Below are 20,458 nucleotides of genomic sequence, written 5' to 3'. Positions count from 1 at the left end.
AATAAAGAGCTATTTGCAAATTCAAGAAGAATTGTGACATTTTTTTCTATAGTGGATTGATTTTTGAAGAAAGAGAATATTAGTGAGTAACTTGTAAAGAATGTATCAAGCATCAAGTCATTTCATCCCTAAGGTGCACCCACCTAGGCCTTGTAGAGCCTAAAGTGTAGAGAATCCCTATGATTTTGTTAATGTTGTGTCCAGATCTAAAGAATTCTTAGTTCAATATAGGAGGTAGCTAGCCCTTAGACTAAGATTTGTCCTTAGCATCCTAGTATCAGGTCTTTTGTTGTCTGGAAGTTTAAAAACCTCCAACACATGTGATAAACTAGTAGCATTTTATAAAATAGAGTTAGAAACATTGTTTTAGATGCACCATGTATATTTTCATGTATTAACAAAACCAAGCATTATAATTAATGCATGGAATAATTTCTAGTAATTGGAGCTCATAATTACTTAGAATGACATAAAAGATAATTATAAAAATCATTAATAGTCTTTCCATTCATGTTGGTTAAGTGCATTCTCTAGCACATTTAGTAATGTGAAAACTCTTCTATAGCCTTTCTTGCTTCCATATCTTGAACCATTTTTATATTTTTATTCTCTACATTCAACTTCTCATTCTCCATGAACATAGCTTCTTAGGCTTCAAATTGCTCATATTCACTATTGTTGTACTCTGCTAGTTGTTCAACAAGCTCTTGTCTCTTATCTCTTAATCTTTATTTGTTCTTTCAAATTCTTAATAAATTCTTTAGAATCTAAAAGTATATCTAGTTGATCCCTCCATATCCACCTTAAGGGTCCTCCCCAAGCTATCAATCTTCTTCAACGAAAGTTGAATTGAATAACAATTTCTAGTATGATAATGTTGGAAACTACAATTTGAATAAGTGTTATGTTGTCATTGATGTCAAACCTATTGGTGAGATAGTTTTCTATACAATCTAATTTTCATATCTATTTGATTGATGAATAACATGTGAGAAGTTGTTCATAACAACAGTATCTAGAGGATAGGTCAAGTTATAAAAAGAAAGCTATAAATAGACACTCAGTTAGCTAGACTTTGACAAGATAAAGTGATTTTTTAAATCATGTTGCAAATGAAGATGGAAATGCTCATCTTGAAAGTATGAACAAAGATAGATTAAATGAGATTTGGCCAAGCAATATAGTAGAAGTTAAAAGAATTTGTAGTACACGTTGAGTGATGCTAGTGTCAATCGAGCCATAGTAATTGTCGATCATAATTGGTGTTGACCGAGCATCAATATTGACCAAGTGAAAGTGTATGTTCTAAGAAAGAAATTTACTTATGATAGAGTAACCCAATGATGACCAAATGTCAAAACACAATGTTGGTTGAGGAACACTATTTTAGTAGTTTATGAAAAATCATAATTTCTAGCTAACTAAGTTGATTTCTTGGAATATGGAAAGCATGTTGAAGATAAGGATCAATGAGTTGGATTGTTTGATATTAGGAGAGGATTAAGTAATGATCTAAGGAATGGATTCCAAGAGAAGTTTTTAGAAAATAAGACAATAAACAAGATGACCATTAGATTCATTGTATGTGATGAATCTAATCATAAACCCTAAGATCTACAGTGATGATTAAGCATCAAAAGATCAAAATTACCTATTTAAGGAGGTACAAGGGATAAATTTCAAGATGTTCAAAAGAGAGTGAAGAGTTGGAGAATTTTTTGATGTTATTGACAGCAAATCTAAGAAGAAAGCTAAGATGAGGTGAAGAAGTGAAGAGTGATTACTTGAAGGGTTGCTAAGAAAATCTAAGACTAAGATGACAATGGAAGCCAAATGAGATGAAAATATATCTATACATACAAAGTGATTTGTACTTAATATATCAAAACCTATTATTTCTTTCTAACCATTGTAAATAGTATGTGAAATCCTTTAATCAAGATTGACCTAATAGTCATATGTAAATCCTTTAGCAGGATGACATTCTAAGGGAATATTCTAAACTCCTCTAACAAGGCCACTCCTAATAGGGTGATTAAATCCTTTAACAAGATCACATTTAATAGTGTGTTTTGTAACCTTTAATAGGGTTGGCTCCTAGCAGAGCTCACATCAGAAGAGTAAAAATTAGTGACATCTTGCTAGTGGTTTTTCCTAAATTGGGTTTTCACATAAAATCCTAGTGTCAAGCTTGTGTCGATGTTATTTATGGTATTTTACTAATTAGTGTTTACATTCTACAAGTTTTTAAAATTTAGGATAGTGGTAGCTAGTTGATATTACTAAAAGTTGACTATAGAGAGTGAGCTATGGAATGATAAGATTTGAAGTTGTTTAAGTGTTTATTTATTCAATTGGTAAATATGGACCTTGGATAATCTATTCACCCCCCCCCCCTCCTCTACCCCCACCCCTCTTAGTTATTCTAAATATTCTAACAATCAATATCAGATCATTGGTGCTTATAGGGAGAAGTTTGAAGGTACTCAAAGCTAAAGATCATGATGTACAAAAAGGAGGTACCAAATTTTAACAAAGAGAACTTTCCTAGATGGAAAATGTTGATGAGGCTACATATAGCTAGTATTGATGATGCTACACTAGAGTTCCTAGATAATGCATATGTGAATATAACTATAATCTCTCTAACTACTCAACAACTAAAAGAAAAGCAAGAACACAATTAGACAATTTTGGGCATTGCTTCACCCCTAAGTTATGATGAGTTTGATGACATAAAAGAATGTAAGAATGAAAAGGAAGTTTGGGATAAATTGAAAACCATATATGGAGGAGATGATAATGTCTTGAGAGCCAAATTAGAAAGTTTGATGAAATAAGAATGAAAGAAGGTGCGAACATAGTTTAGTATTGTGCAAGAATCAAAGAGGTTGTCAATGTTATTTGAGGTGCCAATGGAATATTGAGTATGAAACACTCATAAGAAAGGTATTAAGAACTCTACTTTCTATTTATGTTATTAGGGTTTTTGTAATACAAGAATTGAGATACACACTAGGTAATGACCTGACTCTAGATTCTGTGATTGATAGGCTTACTACTTTTGAGATGTCTAATTTTGATAATTACACTCCTACTACTATTGAATCTTCTTTTAAATCATGACTAGTTCTTATCAAAAAGAAAGGAAAATGAAAACATGTAAAAAGTGACAGTGATTCTTCTTATGATGAACTTGATGACCTTGAGGAACTAATGGCCAAAAGACTTAGAAGAGGCAAAGTGAAATACATAGGTAAACTTCCTATAATATTTTTTTCATGCAAGAAAGTTGGTCATATTGCTACAAGATATCCTAACAGAGAAGATAAGAATGAGAGAAAGGAAACAAAGTATAAAGGAAAAAAAAATGACCAAGATAAAAGAGGAACAAGGATTGCAAAGACAAAGGTGAGAAATTTTGTTATATTGTTGAAGGAAAAATAGATAATTAATCTAAAAGTAATGATGAAGTAGTCTTTTTTTCTATGAAAGAAAATTATTCTAATGAAGATGAGAATATTGCATTAATCTCTTATGTGAATAAAAATGATAGATAGATAATTGATAGTGGTTGTTCAAATCACATGACTATTGGTAGAAGTAAATTTGAGAACATTGGACCATACATGGGTAGCTTTGTTAAATTTGGTTATGATATTCTATGTCTTGTGAAAGATAAAGGATCAATACAACTAACGGAATGATCAAGTGTGACAATGTTTATTGGGTTGAAGTAATTAACTATAATTTGTTGAGTGTTTCACAATTAAACAAATTAGGTTACAAAGTTGAATTTCATCATAGAAAGGCCAAAATATTTTGTTCTAATGGTAAAATAATTGGAAGTGGTGATCAAACAAGAGGTAACTTGTTCTATCTAGATTTATCTAATGTGACATGTTTGTTTGTACAACATGACAATGTTTGGTTATGGAACAAGTGGTTATATCATGTAAATTTTTACAATTTGGTTAGCTTTAGTATAATGAAAATAATAAGAGGTTTTCAAAAACTAGAGAAACCTCATAATGTTGTGTAAACATTGTTAATTGGAAAAAATGACAAAGTCTAGTTTTGAAGAGAAAAACATATTCATCTGATGATATTCTAGAATTGATTCATACTAACTTATTTAGACTTATTGGTTTTCAAAGCTATTGTGGAGACAAATTTCATTCTATTTGTTGATGACTACTTTAGAATGATGATTCTAATCTTTCTTAATGAAAAGTCTAATACTTTTCAATTATTTAAGTGATATTTGGTCAAAGTGGGAAAGGAGATAGGGAAGAGTTTGAAGTGATTTAGATCTGAAAAAAGTGGTGAATTTATTTCCAATGAATTTAACATATTCTATAATGAAAGAGGAATCAAAAGATAGATGTCATCATCGAGGACTATTCAAATTACAAGTGAGAAAAGTAAACTTCTTTGAGGAGGGGGGGCTGGGTAGGGGGTTGAATCAATAATTTAAACTTCAATCCATAACACTTTCACCATTCATACATCACACATACTAATATACTAAAATAACATGTAAAGTAAATGCATCTAAAATATGTAAGTAATCAAACACACACTTGACACTAGATATGATTACCCATAAACCCTCCAATGATAAGGTCAAACTAGGATGGGGATGACAACCACAAATCTTCACTATTGTAGCAATAAAGTGTAGCCAATTAACATTACAATGTTTTGACCATGAATCATGATCTGCCTTGCAAAAGGCCTGCCCTATTAAAGGCTTAAAAAGACTATTAAGTCCCACCTTGTTAGAGGATTTCAAAACCCTATTAGAAGTGTGCTTGGTTAAAGGACTTTAGGTCATTCACTTGGAATGCCACCTTTTTAAAGGATTTGGTAAAGCTTGTTAGGACTACTCTAGCTAGGAGATTTAACTAAAATCGCTTGTCAAAATGTCTTAGTATAGATCTTGTGGTTGGTACTTGTTTTCCTGATAACATATTACCTCTATCAAGTCTCTAATTAATCCTTCATAATTTGATGTATCAATGTTGTATCCTCTATCCTTTGTTCTTCACTTAACTGATTTTGCAATTCACTTTCATTGCTAAGTCACCTTGAATGCTCTGCAAACTATCTTGTTCACTTCTCCAATTTTATTATTCACCCCTTTACAATGCTCTCAAATCTCTTGAAAATTTAGGGCTTCATCCTCCTTAAGAAGGCTTTGGTGGCTTAGGGTTCAGTATGAATCTACGACTGAGATTCATCCATTTTTTTGCTTAATACTTCCTATTTTCTAATTGGTTGCATGTAATTACATAGGGAATCTAATGTAGATTCATCCTTATCTCTAAAAGATCAAAAAACTATCCTTATGTCGGTTGAAAAATGGTTTACATAGTTATTTGTTCCATAAATAAAAAATATGTCTAATCTGTGCTACTCATCATATGTAGTTACTGATGCTTGGCATATATTGTAATTCTACTTCTCACTTGGCACTTGAACTATTCAGCATCTATTGTTCACTCGACACTTGAATCACATGGCATGGTCTATCTGCTTAGCACATGAGTGACTCAGCACTCATTGAACCTCAACATGGTCTAATATTTACATGTTGTACTTGGCATGTATTACTAGTTCAGCATGAACTAAGTAAATGTCTTAAGTGTGTTGACACTCAACTGTCAAAACCAATCTGAGATCAACAATCTCCCCCTTTGACATGACTATCAAAAAGACTTGAATATGCATTTTCAATCTGATCTTCTTGAGTATAACATATCCATGACTCAGGTTACATACTGAACTTTAATTCAAAATTTTGAAATAGCCTATGTACCTCAAGATCTATAACTTCCCCTGAGTTAATATGTCTATTCTATATCCAAAATTTGTTCTCCATTTTGAGTAGATTTTTCTTTGCTGACTGATACTCTTTGACTTCAATGCACTTATACTCTTTGTGCTCTACCTGAGCTGATATCTACTCTACTTTGTTTCTATCTCTATACTATATTTTTTTTAAATGTATATCACTGGGGTCAGAATTGATAACTCCCCCTTTTTTCATGCTTCCCCCTTTTCTCTATTCTCTTTCTTTGTTCCCAATATTTTCATTTGTATCTCTCCCCCTTTCATTATTCTCCCCCTTTCTTACTTACTCCCCCTTGCTTCTTGCTTACTTACTCCCCCTTGGATTTCTATTATTATTTTAAGAGTTGCATCCAAATTGTCACATGCAACATCTAATGAATTGATTTGGATAGCAACCTTGGCTGCAAGGTGTACTAGGCCATCTAGTTTAGAAAGATTGGGTCCTTTCTTTAACAAAGTTTCTACATAGCTTAATTCTTTATGGAGAATTTCAATGTGCGGGATTAGAGAGGCCTAAATATTTACCAATTTGGCTCTTATGTTAGCCTCTTCTACTATTAACATAGCAAATTGACTCTATAATTGAAGCAACATATGAAAATGCTTCTCACTTTGAGCTAGGTTCTATGGTAGTTGTGTACCTAATATGTTCAGATTCCTCTCTAGGCTTAGAATTCTATGTCTAGTTTCTTGAGTGAAGAGTGTAGGATCACACAATTTGGTGTACAATGAGAAGATATTCTCAAGTACCTTCTTCACATCCTCAACCTTGGTTGCCAATGCAACTTGAGTCAGTGCTATGTCACTAAATATATTTTCATTTACTTTCCCATGAAACTTTCTTTCAGACCATTTTAAAAGTTTAGCATTTGTATCCAAGTCTTCATTATTAACCTTTTCCACTATATCTGGCAGTTGTTCCAGTAGTGGCTTGGTTTCTGTAGGAGTAGGTAAGTTGAGTGCATCTAAAAAAATGTCTTTAATTTCTTGTAGTGCATGCTTTTGTCTATATCCCTTTCTAAGAATTTTTTGATGCTTCTTCTTCTCTAACGCTTGTTGTAAAATGCTTATTTGATCTATTGTCATTGTGTCATAATCAAATTTAGGAATTATTATCTCTTCATCTAAAGTGATATCACCATAATGAATTACCTTTTCAACTTTATAAGATTTTGAGCCTGGCACTGAGATTTGTAGGGGTATAGCTTCCATGCTCAACTTCTGAACAAGTTTTGTAGGTGAAAAACCAGATGTTGGTAAAGTTGTCAATTCTTGGATGGCCTCTTGCCCATTTACTTTTAGTGTTTGTTCACCTTCTTCAAATTTATCTTGATCTATAAAAATGACTTAACTTGCACCTTGTGTGTGTGCTTCAGGTAAAGATGAATCTATCTATCCTATTTGCTTTGTTAATGTCTCTTTTTCTTTTTTTGTAGTCTATGCTCAACTATGTCTACTTTAACACTTGTTTCAGCCTTAATAGATGTGTCTACAGTTGTTTGGATCAAAGGTTGATCACTAGTAACAAAATGGATTACAAAAGATGGTTCTTGTGTATTCACCTTATCCCTTGTAACTTCAATTACTGCCTTTTGAAGTTCTACACTAATCAAAATAGGATTTGTGCATGATTATGCTTATAGTGTAGATTGATCTAGAATATTTTTCAAATCTTCTATAGTTAATGGGTTGATGTTCTAAGATGATGCATCAGAGACATCCTTGACAATGATAGTTTCTATAGGTACACTTGTCTCATGAGGAAGACTAGCACTCAGCATTTGTGTGTCTCTCACACTCTATTCCTCATGTTACTGTTCATCTATTGCCATGTTAGTATACATCTTCTCTATCTCCTCCTCAACTATATTTCTCTCTTCCTTGCTAACCTCTTTTTCATCCTCTTCTTTATCATTATTTTTACCCTCAAAGGGGTCCTTCTCTCCTTGCTTCATAGTAGTTAATTCATAGATTAATTTCCACATTTGAGTGGATTTATTAACAACATCTTCAATGTCATTTTGGAGAATGTTGAAGGCTCTATAATTTGGTGTGAACCTTCCTCCATATTTCTTGTTTTCCTTAGCAATATGCCCTTTTGTTAGTTTAGACATTACTTGGGCCAGAGTAGTTTCCATTATTTACTTTTCCAAATTTAAATAACAATTCCATTTTTTCTCAACTAAATCATATAATTGCTTGGGTACTAAGTTGGCAAGTTCTAATGGTATAGTCTTAAATTTGGACATCATTACATATAGGGCTTCTTCTACTAAGTTTTTCTCCTCTTTTCCCAAATTATCAAAATTTACATTTTTAAGGCCAGATAGATCTACACTGTTTCTAACATGTTCACACAAATTTTCAAGATTAGAAAGTGGTGTATGACTTACACTTCAAATTGGCTTAGATAATTTGATTTAGTTCTCTCTTCATCTAAGTTAGGTTGTGCAATATATTTCCTTCTTTTCTTCTTTTCCACTTGGCCTCCTTATTCTATCTACTTGTTTTTCTCCTTGGCCTTTTGTGTGGCAGCTCATGTGTTGGCTTCAGTGGTAGGTGTTGTTGGCTTTATTGTGTTGGAATTATGATATATTTTTCATTAGTTACAACACTTATTCAATTGTGAATGCTTACCGAGCTCATACCGAGCATTCCTTTGGAAACCAAGCTAATGGGCAGTTCAGCAGTGTTTACCAAGTTCATAGTGGTTACCGAGTAGAACAGTGTTCTCTAAGAAGTTAGTGGTCACCGAGCTTTGCAGTGTTTACCAAGTTCTCAGTGCTCACCTAGTCATCAGTTGAAATCAGTGTCTATCGAGTGATCAAGGTAAACGAAGGACTTAGTGTTTATCGAGTGATCAAGGTAAACGAAGGACTTAGTGTTTACTGAGTGATCAAGGTAAGCAAAAGACTTAGTATTTACCGAGTGATCAAGGTAAAAAAAGAACTTAGTGTTTACCAAGTGATCATGGTAAATGAAGGAATCGGTATTTACCAAGTGAAGAAGGTTGTCAATGGATTTAAAGTTTTAGAGTTACTAAGTCACCCCTCCCCTCTCAGTAACCTTGTTAGTCCTGATTATTTCCAACATATTGGGCTTGGTTTAGTAACTTTATTTGCTTTAGCCATAGGTTGTGCCCTGGCCTTTCTCTTCTTTTTCTCGGCATGTGTTGGTGCTTCCTTGACACCCTTTGTTTCCTCTTATTATTTTTCCTAACCCATGCCTTGGGTTAAAGCAAGAGGTTCTTTAATTTGTTCTTTTTCTTCATCTTCATCCTCTTCATCTCCTTCCTCTTCTTCCTCTTTAGCACCTTCACCAAATTTAGCCTTAAGTTTCTTTACTAGCTTGTCCTTCTTCTTTAGTGTAGAGGCTATCTTTAATTCCATTTCTACCTTTGATTTCATTACATCAAAGTTTCCAAAGATTTTTGTTGTTTTGTCCACTTTATCTACTAGAAGTGCAATGATGTTTGTTGAGGCTTCATCAAAATTGATCTCATAACCTAAGGGTCTTAGCCATCTTACCCTAGGTGTGGCAACCTGTACATATGTGTAATCAATGTCTACAAGAAAACATATATCATTGTAATATTTTTCAACCAAAGAAAGAGGTATCCTCATCCTTTGCTTCACATACTTCTTTAAGTCTTCAGAGTAACTTATCATGATAGTTTCAAAATTTTCTCCCATCTGCTCAATGTACTCATTTATCTGAATAACAATTGACCTATTTGTCTTCCATCCTATAGTACCAAACAATGGGAATGTATTGTGTACATAGAAAAATATACAAACTAGAATTGATCCAAATCTCCATTGTACAATCTTAGTCTTCCTTACTGCTCCAAGGTTTTCCATTAATTATTGTAGTTGAAGCTTAGCTAGATCATAAGTATGATCTTTCTTCATAAATTTGTATCCAACATCTACTACAATATAGGGTACCCTATTTAATCTATTGGATTGATAAAACTTGTGAGAAATTACCCTAATAGAAAAGTTCAATAGTGGATCACTGATAGTATTAATTATTATTCCTCATTTGTTCCACTTTGCCCCTATGTTGTTCTCTATCACTTCTTTGGAATCACTCTGTAGAGTCTTTAGCTAATCTAGGGTTGGGAAACTAGTGACCCTGTAGATTATTCTCTTTGATATTTTTATTGGTCCACCTTCCATCCATAGGGATCCATTATGTATTTGTCTCAATACTATTCTTATCCATTCTTTCTTGAAAATGATAGGAAATTCTAGGGCACATGTCAAACCCTTCCTTTCAACAATTTAGATTTGTTCTTTCAAGATGTCATTTCACATAATCTATAATAGGCTTCCCTTATTTCCATGTCACCTATTCCTCCTATCTTAAAGTTGTAACATTTTTTGACATCCTGAACCATAATGACTTTTGGGGGAATCATGGACAATGCACTTGAAGGATCTTGTTTATAAACAACATCTAGAATTGCTTTGAAATCTGGTTGTTTTAACTCATTACTAACTAATTGCAAATTCAAAATCTCTTTCCCTTGTACATTTCTTGAGCTAGAAACCATTGTGAAAAATTGAGGTTGTTATAAATGGAAACTGCATAGCTCGGCTTGTGATAAATACCTTCAAAAGTTTGAAAAACTGGAGTGAAATCATTGTTAAAATCTTTTGCAGTCACTTTGATCAAATTTCTAAATCACCTTCTACTCTCTTTTCTTTTTCTTGATTTTTAAATGATGAGAAATAAGTGAAAAATGACCATATACCCTTCAAAAACCCTTGCAATTAATGCTTAGTGCTTGTACAACTATAAACTCAACATTAACTTGATCCCAAATTCACTTGGCATCTATTGATATTACCATCACTCGACAGCTACTACAGACTCAACATTAACTTGACTAATCTAGTAGCTTAGCACTAACTAGTATTCCACTTTGCGTCCATTGAAAACTTTTCATTCTCAACAACAACATTAAAACTTAAAAATTTAATCTTGAATTTTCAACAAGATCTTGCATCTTCATTCATGCTAATGTAGTCCCTTCAGTACTAACTTCTTTTGGAACTAATGTATGGTATAATACTTTTAGTACCAGTTCCACATACCTCTTGTTTGCTTAGTTTGATGAGGCGTGGTCACTTGACCCATTGGGTGAAGTGATCCCTTCTCTATTTGATGTATTGCAACCATCTTTCTTCTTCCATGTCTTACTCATCTCGTACCTGATGTGTTCAACATCTACCTTGCCTTCACCTTTATCAAACTCACATCTTTGTGCCTTTGACCTAGTTGGACAATGCTTACTAATATGACTAGTCTTGAAATAGCTAAAGCATGTGGTTTGACTCAACCAAATTTTGTAGTTGCCACTGAAGTGAGTCCTAATACAACTATTAGGAATATGTCCATACTCTTGACAATAGTGGCAACTATATCTTGTATTTTAGTCCCAATTATAAGATTTTTTATAGCTTCTTACCTTTGCTAGCTTGTTTGATGACCATCTAGATTTGGATCTACATTCAAAGGCTCTATGTCCATACTTTTGATAGTTGTAACAATATCCATCAAGTTTTGGTGCATATATGGTTCTAGTTTTGCATTCATGTGCCTGATGACCTTGTTTATTGCACTTATGATAATGAGCCATGTTTGTAGGCTTGACATTCTAATTTGTATTGTTGCACTTACAGACATTAGCAATATATCCTTTCTTTCCTCAACTATGACAAGTAGGTTTGGAATTCTTACCTTTGATGTTCCTTTCTTCAGCAACTTTGGATGATTCTCCTCCTTCAATACTTGTGTGGTCCAATCCTGATGTTTCTCTATTGGATATAGGGGATCTCAATAATTGCTCAAAGTATTTGATACCTTCATTTGGCCTGTTGAAACTTTTAGTAAATTCCTTTTCCCTTTTTAGGTCATTCTACAGTTGTTCATTCTGTAACTTCAATATAGTTATCTCGATGTCCTTGACATTCAACTCATGATGAACATTCATCATTTGGCTCAAGGTATCCAATTGGATGTTTGAGATCCTAGTTAGCTATGTTGACTTCTCTCCAATATAGTTGCTAGAATTATTTTGTCTTCTTTAATCATGGCTTTGTCTTCCATGGCTTTCTTCTTTTTTTAAGTCACCTCACATAGCAGTATAGCTTGTAATTCTTGCTCCAACTTGAGATTTCTGATTTCTTCAACTTGGATTCAGTTCTTCTCCATTAGATCTGCAACTATTGCATCAAATTCACTATAGTTACAATTTGCAAATAGCTTTGTGGTGTTGATGTATTTTGTGTCATTTTCTACTATAGCAATCCCTTTCCTTCTCTTCAAGGAGCTCTTTAAAGCATCTCTGGCTTCATTTAGTTGATGTAGTATGAGATGTATTTCAATCTCTTGGTTCTTAGTGGTCTTCCCCAATTTGTAGACGTCCATTTCAAGATCTTTCCTCTAAGCTACAAAGCTTCTCCTTTTGAGAACTTGGCTATGATACCAATTTTTGGAATTACAAGTGAGAAAGGTAAACTTCTGATAGGGGTGGGGGGGGATTAGGAGTTTAAAATTCAATACATAAAACTTTCACCATTCATACATCACATGTATTAAGATACTAAAATAACATGTAAAGTAAATGTATCTAAAACATGTAAGTAATCAAACACACACTTGACACTAGATATAATTACCCATAAACCCTCCAATGAGAAGATAAAACTAGGGTAGGGATGACACCTAAAAAACTTCACTACTATAGTAATAAAGTGTAGCCAATTAAGGTTACAATGTTTTGACCATGAATCATGATCTGCCCTGCAAAAGGCATGCCCTATTAAAGGCTTACAAAGACTATTAGGTCCCACCTTGTTAGAGGATTTCAACACCCTATTAGAAGTGTTCCTAGTTAAAGGACTTTCAGTCATTCACTTGGAATGCCACCCTGTTAGGACTGCTCCACCTAGGAGATTTAACTAAAGTCACTTGTCAAAATGTCTCAGCATAGATCTTTCGGTTAGCACTTGTTTGCTTGATAACATATCACCTCTATCTAGTCTTTGATTAATCCTTCACAATCTGATGTATCAATGTTTTATCCTCTATCCTCTGTTCTTCACTTAACTAATTTTGTAATTCACTTTCATTGCTAAGTCACCTTAAATGCTCTATGAACTATTTTGTTCACTTCTCCAATTTTATTATTCACCCCTTTACAATGCTCTCAACTCTCTTGAAAATTTAGGGCTTCATCATCCTTAAGAAGACTTTGGTGGCTTTGGGTTAGGTATGAAACTACGACTAAAATTCATCCATTTTGTCACTTAATCCTTCCCATTTTCTAATTAGTTTCATGTAATTGCATAGGGAATCTACATGTAGATTCATCATTATCTCTAAAAGATCAAAAAAATATCCTTATGTCAGCTAAAAAATGGTTTACATAGTTGTTTGTGCCATAAAAAACAAATATGTCCAATCTATGCTACTCAGCATATGTAGTTACTAATGCTTGACATATACTATAATTTTGCTTCTAACTCGACACTTGAACTACTTGAGATCTACTATTCACTTAGCACTTGAATCACTCAGCATGGTCTATCTACTCGGCACTTGAGTGGCTTAGCACTCATTGCAACTTAGCATGGTCTAATATTTACATGTTGTACTCGACATGAATTACTAGTTTGGCATGAACTAGATAAATTTCTTAAGTGTGTTGACACTCAACTTTCAAAACCAATCTAAGATCAACAAGGATCCCTCCTCAAAATGGAAAAAAGTGAAAGAAGAAATAGATCATTCATGTATTTTTCTAGAACATTGATGATGGATAAAAAGGTGTCATAGAAATATTAGAGATAAGTTGTAATTACAATTGTTTATACTTTGAATAGAGTGCAAGTCAAGAAAGGTAAAAATGCTACACCTTTTGAATTATGGTATAGGTATGCTCCTAATGTTAATTATTTTAAAGCTTTTGGAAGAAAATGTTACATACTTAAATACAATAAAAATAGAAAACTTGATACAAAAAGTGATGAAGGCATATTCCTAGGATATTCTACTAAGAGAAAATCTTATAAGTGTTTGAACTCTAACCCTAACAAAGTTGTAGAAAGTGCAAATGTGAATGATGAATATATAGAAAAGAATGAAGTTAAATGAAAGACAAAACCTAAAGACTATAATTTTTTCATATATGTGAATGATAATGCTCCTGGCACTCTGCCTAAATAAGAAAAAAATGTTGCAAATCTATAGTAGATTTGGAATGTTGAGTTGCAGCAACACTAAGAAGAAGACTATGGGTGCCAAGCAATAGGGAAATGATGTCAAGTCACAAAAAGAGGAAGCCAAATGTTAGGAAGAGAATGGTGAGCATACAGAGGATGAACAAGAACCTAAACAAGAAAGAGATAATGGGCTTGAAATCATTTTTAAAGATGAACCTATTGGAGAACAAAGAAGAAAAGATCTTGTATTAGAAAAATATTTAAAAATAAATCATGCACTTGAATAAATCATTGGAGATAAAGAATCTGGCATTATGAGAAAAAAAAGACTTAGAAGTTATACAAGAAATGAATGAAGAAATTGAGTAGACTAAAAAGAACAAAACATGGACATCGGTACCCAAACCTAAAGACACAAATGATATTGGGATAAAGTAGGTAGTTGGGAACAAGTTGAATGAAAATGGTGAGGTTAGAAGGAACAAGGTGAGATTAGTATGAAAAGCATATTACCAAGAAGAAGGTGTTGACTATGGGGGAAAATTTTCCCCAGTAGAAAAACTAGAAGGAGTCACAAAACTACTTGAATATTCTACATATAAAGGATTTAAGGTATATCAAATGGATGCCAAATCTACATTTCTAAATGGGATACTTGAAGAAGAAGTATACAAAGGACATCCTGAAGGATTTGTGGATCCTAGCAAGAAAAATATGGTGTGTATGTGACACAAATATTTATATGATTTGAAACAAGCCCCTAGGGAATGATATGAAAGACTACATAACTACTTGGTGAAGATTGGTTTTGCAAGAATAAATAATAGCAATAATCTATACTTGAAGAATGGTAAGAACAATGAGATATTACTATCTAAATTTTTGTTGATGATATCATATTTGGAGCAAGGAAGCACTATGCAAATAATTTGTTGATGAAATGAAGAAGGAATCTAAAATGTCAATGTTTGATGAGATGAAATTCTTTTTTGTCTTACAAGTATATCAAATAAAACAAGGTATCTTCATTACTCAATCTAAATATATCATGGAGATGCTAAAAAAATTTGGGATAGAAGATTCAAGACTAGTTAGTACACCTATGGTCACTAGACATAAATTATCTAAGAATAATGATTCTATTGATGTGAACCAAACATTATATAGATCAATGATTGAAAAATTGCAATATGTTGTTCATAGCAGACTAGATATTGTATTAGTAATTGGGATAGTTGGAATATTTTCTACAAGTCCTAAGGAAAACCACATGATGGAAGTAAAAAGAATACTAAGATATATGAAAGATAGAAGACTATGGATTTTATTACAAGATTAATGGTAGGTTTGAACTAAAGGTATTCATTTATTTTGGTTGGGCAAGAAATGTTGATGGTAGAAAAAATGCAAGTGGATGTGCATTATTTCTAGGAAAGAGACTGATTTCATGGACAAGAAAGAAGAACTACACTTCCCAATTAATAGTTGAAGGTGAGTATGTGGCAGCAGTAGTGAATTGTTAAAATATCATATGGATCAAGAAATTGTTGAAAGGTATGAAGGAAGAATTATTGATCTAGTGGTTATCTATGTGATAACACTAATGCTATTAACATATCAAAGAATCTTGTGATGCACACAAAGACAAATCACATTACTATCAACTATCATTACTTAAGAGAGCTAGTTCAAGACAAAGAAGTGGAATTGGAGTATGTGAACACTAAATAAAAATTATTCACATATTCAATGGAGATTTAACTAAAGATATTCATGAATATCTCAAAGGTAAACTAGGGATGATTCCCCTAGACAAAACTACTTAAGAAAAACATGGTGCTTTGCATCAAATATACTAATCAGACTATCTTACAAATTGATGTAGACAATTTTACTTTAAGAGTTTCCTCAAGTAGTAGTGAAGAAGAAGAAGAGGATGATGAATCAATCATACAAAGATGACAGAAGATGAAGTCAAAAATAACATAAAGGTATCTAAATGAAAAGATGTATGAGTCGAAGATGTCTTTAGCATTGTTTTCAAAGTGGGAGATATTACCTAGTTAGCATGAGGGAGAGAATATCTTAGAGTTACCATAAGAAAGAAAGAGATATTATTTAGAAGAAGAAGATCAAAGTGAAAGAGGGAGATAGTGAAAGTTGTTACAATAAGAAGTTGGAAGAGATGGCTATGCAAGAGGGAGAGATTAGTAAGAGGGAGTTTATATTGTTTGACACATAGTTACATAGATAAGAATCATAATGAAACTAAGGATATTAATGAAGGTCTAATACATTGAAGGTGTTGCTTGAGATAGTAAAAGTTTTGGATTGCATGGTAACTACAAGGTGTTTCCATCAATTTCAAAGAGGGATATTATTGGAAACTACAATTAGAACAATTATTATGTTGTCATTGATGTCAAACCTATTGGTAAGACAATTTTCTATCTGATCTAAATGTCATATCTATTTGATTGATGAAGAGGATTTGAGAAGTTGTTCATAACAAAAGTATCTAGAGGATAGGTTGAGTTATGAAAGGGAAACTACAAATGGACACTTGATTGGTTGGAATTTGACAAGATAAAGTTCATTTTTTTATCATGTTGCAAGTGAAGAAGACAATAATGCTCAAGTCTTGAAAGTGTGAATAAATATAGATCAAATGCATAGGCTTCACTAAAAAATAGAGTACAAGTTAAAAGAATTTGTAGTGCATGCTTAGTGATGCTAATTTCAAGTAAGCCATAGTAAGTGTTAAACATAATTAGTATTTATTGAGCACCAGTATTGACTAAGTGACAGTGTATGTGTCGAGAAAGAAATTTAGTAATGGTTGAGTAACCTAGTAATGACCAAATGTCAAAACACAGTGTTGGCTAAGGAATAGTATCTTAATAGTTTATGAGAAATTGTAATTTCTAGCTAAGTTGATTACATTGAATATGGAAACTATGTTGAAGATAAGGATTGATGAGCTAGATCATTTAATATTAGGAAAATGATATAAGGAATGGATTCCAAGAGAGGATTTTAGAAAAGAAGAGGATAAACATGGTGAGTATTAGATTCATTATATGTGACAATTGTAATCTTAAATCATAAGATCTATTGTGATGATTAAGAGAAAAAAGATCAAAATTACCTATTTAAGGAGGTACAAGGTAGAACTTTCAATATGTTCTAGAGAGAGTGAAGAGTTGGATAAATTTCTAAATTTATTGACTAGCAAATCTAAGCAAAAGGTTGAGAAGAGATTAAGAAGTGAAGATTGATTTCTTGAAGGGTTTCCAAGTGAATGTAAGACTGAGATGCAAACAATGAATCCTTTTATGAGATGAACAAGGATCTATACATGCAAAGTGAGTTATATTTAAAAGATTAAAACCTATTGTTACTTTCTAACCATTGTAAATAGTATTTGAAATTCTTTAATCAAGGTTGACCTAACAATCATATGTAAATCCTTTAGCAAGGTGTAATTCTAAGAGAATTTTCTAAAGTCCTCTAACAAGGCCACTCCTAACAAGGTGATTAAATCATTTAACAAGGTCACATTTAAAAATTTATTTTGTAACCTTTAATAGGGTAGGCTCTTAGTAGAGCTCTCTTTAGAAGAGTGAAAATTAGTGATATGTTGCTAGTGTTTTCTCCCGAATTAGGTTTCCACATTAAATCATAGTGTCAAACTTGTGTGGATGTTATTTATGTTTTTTACTAATTAATTTTTACATTCTACAAGTCTATTATATTTAGGATAGTAGATAGCCAATTGATGTTACTAAAAGTTTCTTATAGAGATGAAGCTATGGAATGATAAGACTGGAGTTGTTTACATGTTTGTTTGTTCAATTGGTACATCCAGACCTTGGATAACTAATTCACACTCCCCCGCCCCCTCTCATTTATTCTAAATATTCTAATAGATAAAGCACAAAGAGGGGGCTTTAATCAATGAATCCATAGATCTTATAATTCTTCTAATCACCTTCTGCAATAGCCAACATGCAAATGAAACTATAACATAGAAGCAAAGTTAATGAAACATTCGCAACATGCAACACAAGAACACCAAAAAAAGGAAACCCTTGGTTAGAGGGGAAAATAATGTTGGGAATTAGAACCACCAATGTCTCACTAGTACAATAATAAGCTTTTCTATTTTATGAGTATTATATCATACTACTAGGTTCATTGTATTATTAAGAATATCTATAGTCCTATTAAAGCTCTTACATTATCCCTATTAGGAGCTACTCAATTAAGGGATTTGAAAACTCCTTCTGAGAGTCACCTAGTTAGAGGATTTAATCTTTAAGCTTCTTAAAGGCTTTCTCACCCTATTAGGAGTGACCCTATTAAGGGATTTAACTTATAAAATTGTTAGGATTCAACAAGTGATTGTGATCTAAAAATAATAGTTACTATTTGGAAAATCCACTATTATCTAGTTCAATGTGTTGCTTTGATATGATTCAACAATGTTTCTCCACCTCCTTGCTTCACAAATCACATAAATATATAAAAACCATTTACAATATTATTTACACATTCTTTTATATATATTTCTTCATGTTAGTTAAAACCCTAAAACATGTTGCCAAAATTGAATTACAAAACAATTCAATTATGTGAGCAAGCACCATAATTCATCGTTTTGAATTCCTTGATGTCGACCATGAATAATTCATCAAAAAATCAAATTATACTTTGAATTTTACTCCATTAGTTTACTAATTCCATCAAACGTACTCTATCAATACCCTATTCTAATAGTTATCACTAGTTCTCTTCCTTGGATCTTTGTCTATGCTATGAACTAGCTAGGGCAACTTCAAACATATATTGATATGACTCGAAAAATGATTCCATATGAATCACACAACCTAAACCATCCAAACCTCCATCACTGATCATTTTTTCCACTAATCACTACAATTAGAGTAATTAAATATTTTATAATTAACTCTAGTATACTTAAGCTAAACTTTAGGCATATAATAATTAATTCTTTTATTAATCATTATTATGCAACCTAGGTCAGACCTTTTTAGGGTTTTGATATCCTTTATAAGGATGGTCTCTCTTTGTAATTATTGATTAATTCACTTTTGATTATAGCTATCTCTTTTTTGCTCATCAAGAATGTCTTGTCTATGGAGCTAAGAATTCTAGCCTTCACAGCTTTTTCTTCTCTCTTTCTATGATAGGTGTTTGCACACAAGTAAATCTTGGCAGCTATGGAGTCGATCTTTCATCAACTTCAACATGGTATCAAAGCTCCAAATCTTCATGCCCATGTTTTGTTTGTCAAATATTTAGCATCAATTTTCAATTCTATGACTTTCAGAGGATTTTATATTGGATTTGGGTGGGACCTATTTTTTAGAGCACTATGAGCCCAAACAAACATCATCATTTATCTCAAAGTTCTTGAAAACCCCCATTTCCATATAAACTACATCTAGTTTGGACGTTGTTGAAATTTGAGGCAAAACATTTTTGCATCCAAGTTGTTTTTAACCTAGGCATGCAAATCGAGGGGACTATGAGTTTTTGATTTCTTTTATCAAACAATTATCACAATTTTTATTGTCTTTATTCAACGCACTACTTATTTGTTCAGGGGGAGCATGCAAATTTTTTTGGAAGGCATGGTTGATTTGGGAGGGGGTTTTCATGTTTCTTAGAGACTAGCCCTTAATGTGAGATGCATGCGAGATGTTTTTTTCATTTTTGAACTCAGTGGTTGTATGGATGTGCATTCTTATCCTCTTCTCTAGTCTTCACGCATGAGTTTGGAGGAGGCACTCTTTTAGTGGCACTTTGTATTTGGTCGCTCCTTTTTATGGGGCCACCTCTACCATGCCCCCACTTCATGCGCTACATGTCCTAGATCATTTGGTTAAGCATGATAATTGTGTATTTTTGTGCTTCCATAGACCCAACACCTTTTCCCAACTACCTCTAGTCACTTTCTTGGTTAAAACCCTTCACACACATATTTTGAAGTTGGCAAGCGGTATCAGCGTTTGTAGTGGTCACCTTATGTTTTGAATGGCACCCTTTTTATTGGGTTGTGATTAGGATGCACAATCTTTTGGAGGCCACTGATGTAGATCTTTCCCTTGATTAGGAAAATTTTCTATGGTGTGTCCATATGTCTTCTTATACACCCAAAATATGCTTGAGAGAGGGCTCTACACCTTCATAAACTCCTACAAACAAAATGTCAACTAGGCACTCCTTTAGAGTACTACTTAGTATGTTAGCAAAAAACAACCAAATGCTTGGTAGTAGCTTGAAATGGGAACCTCAGTATTAATAGGGGAATGGAAAGGTTCCAAACATCCACTAGTCTCAAG

This window comes from Cupressus sempervirens, chromosome 4 (assembly GCF_028749045.1).
Source record: "Cupressus sempervirens isolate cs-2001-9-10 chromosome 4, ASM2874904v1, whole genome shotgun sequence".
Taxonomy (NCBI): domain Eukaryota; kingdom Viridiplantae; phylum Streptophyta; class Pinopsida; order Cupressales; family Cupressaceae; genus Cupressus; species Cupressus sempervirens.
Note: the sequence above shows the minus strand (reverse complement) of the source record.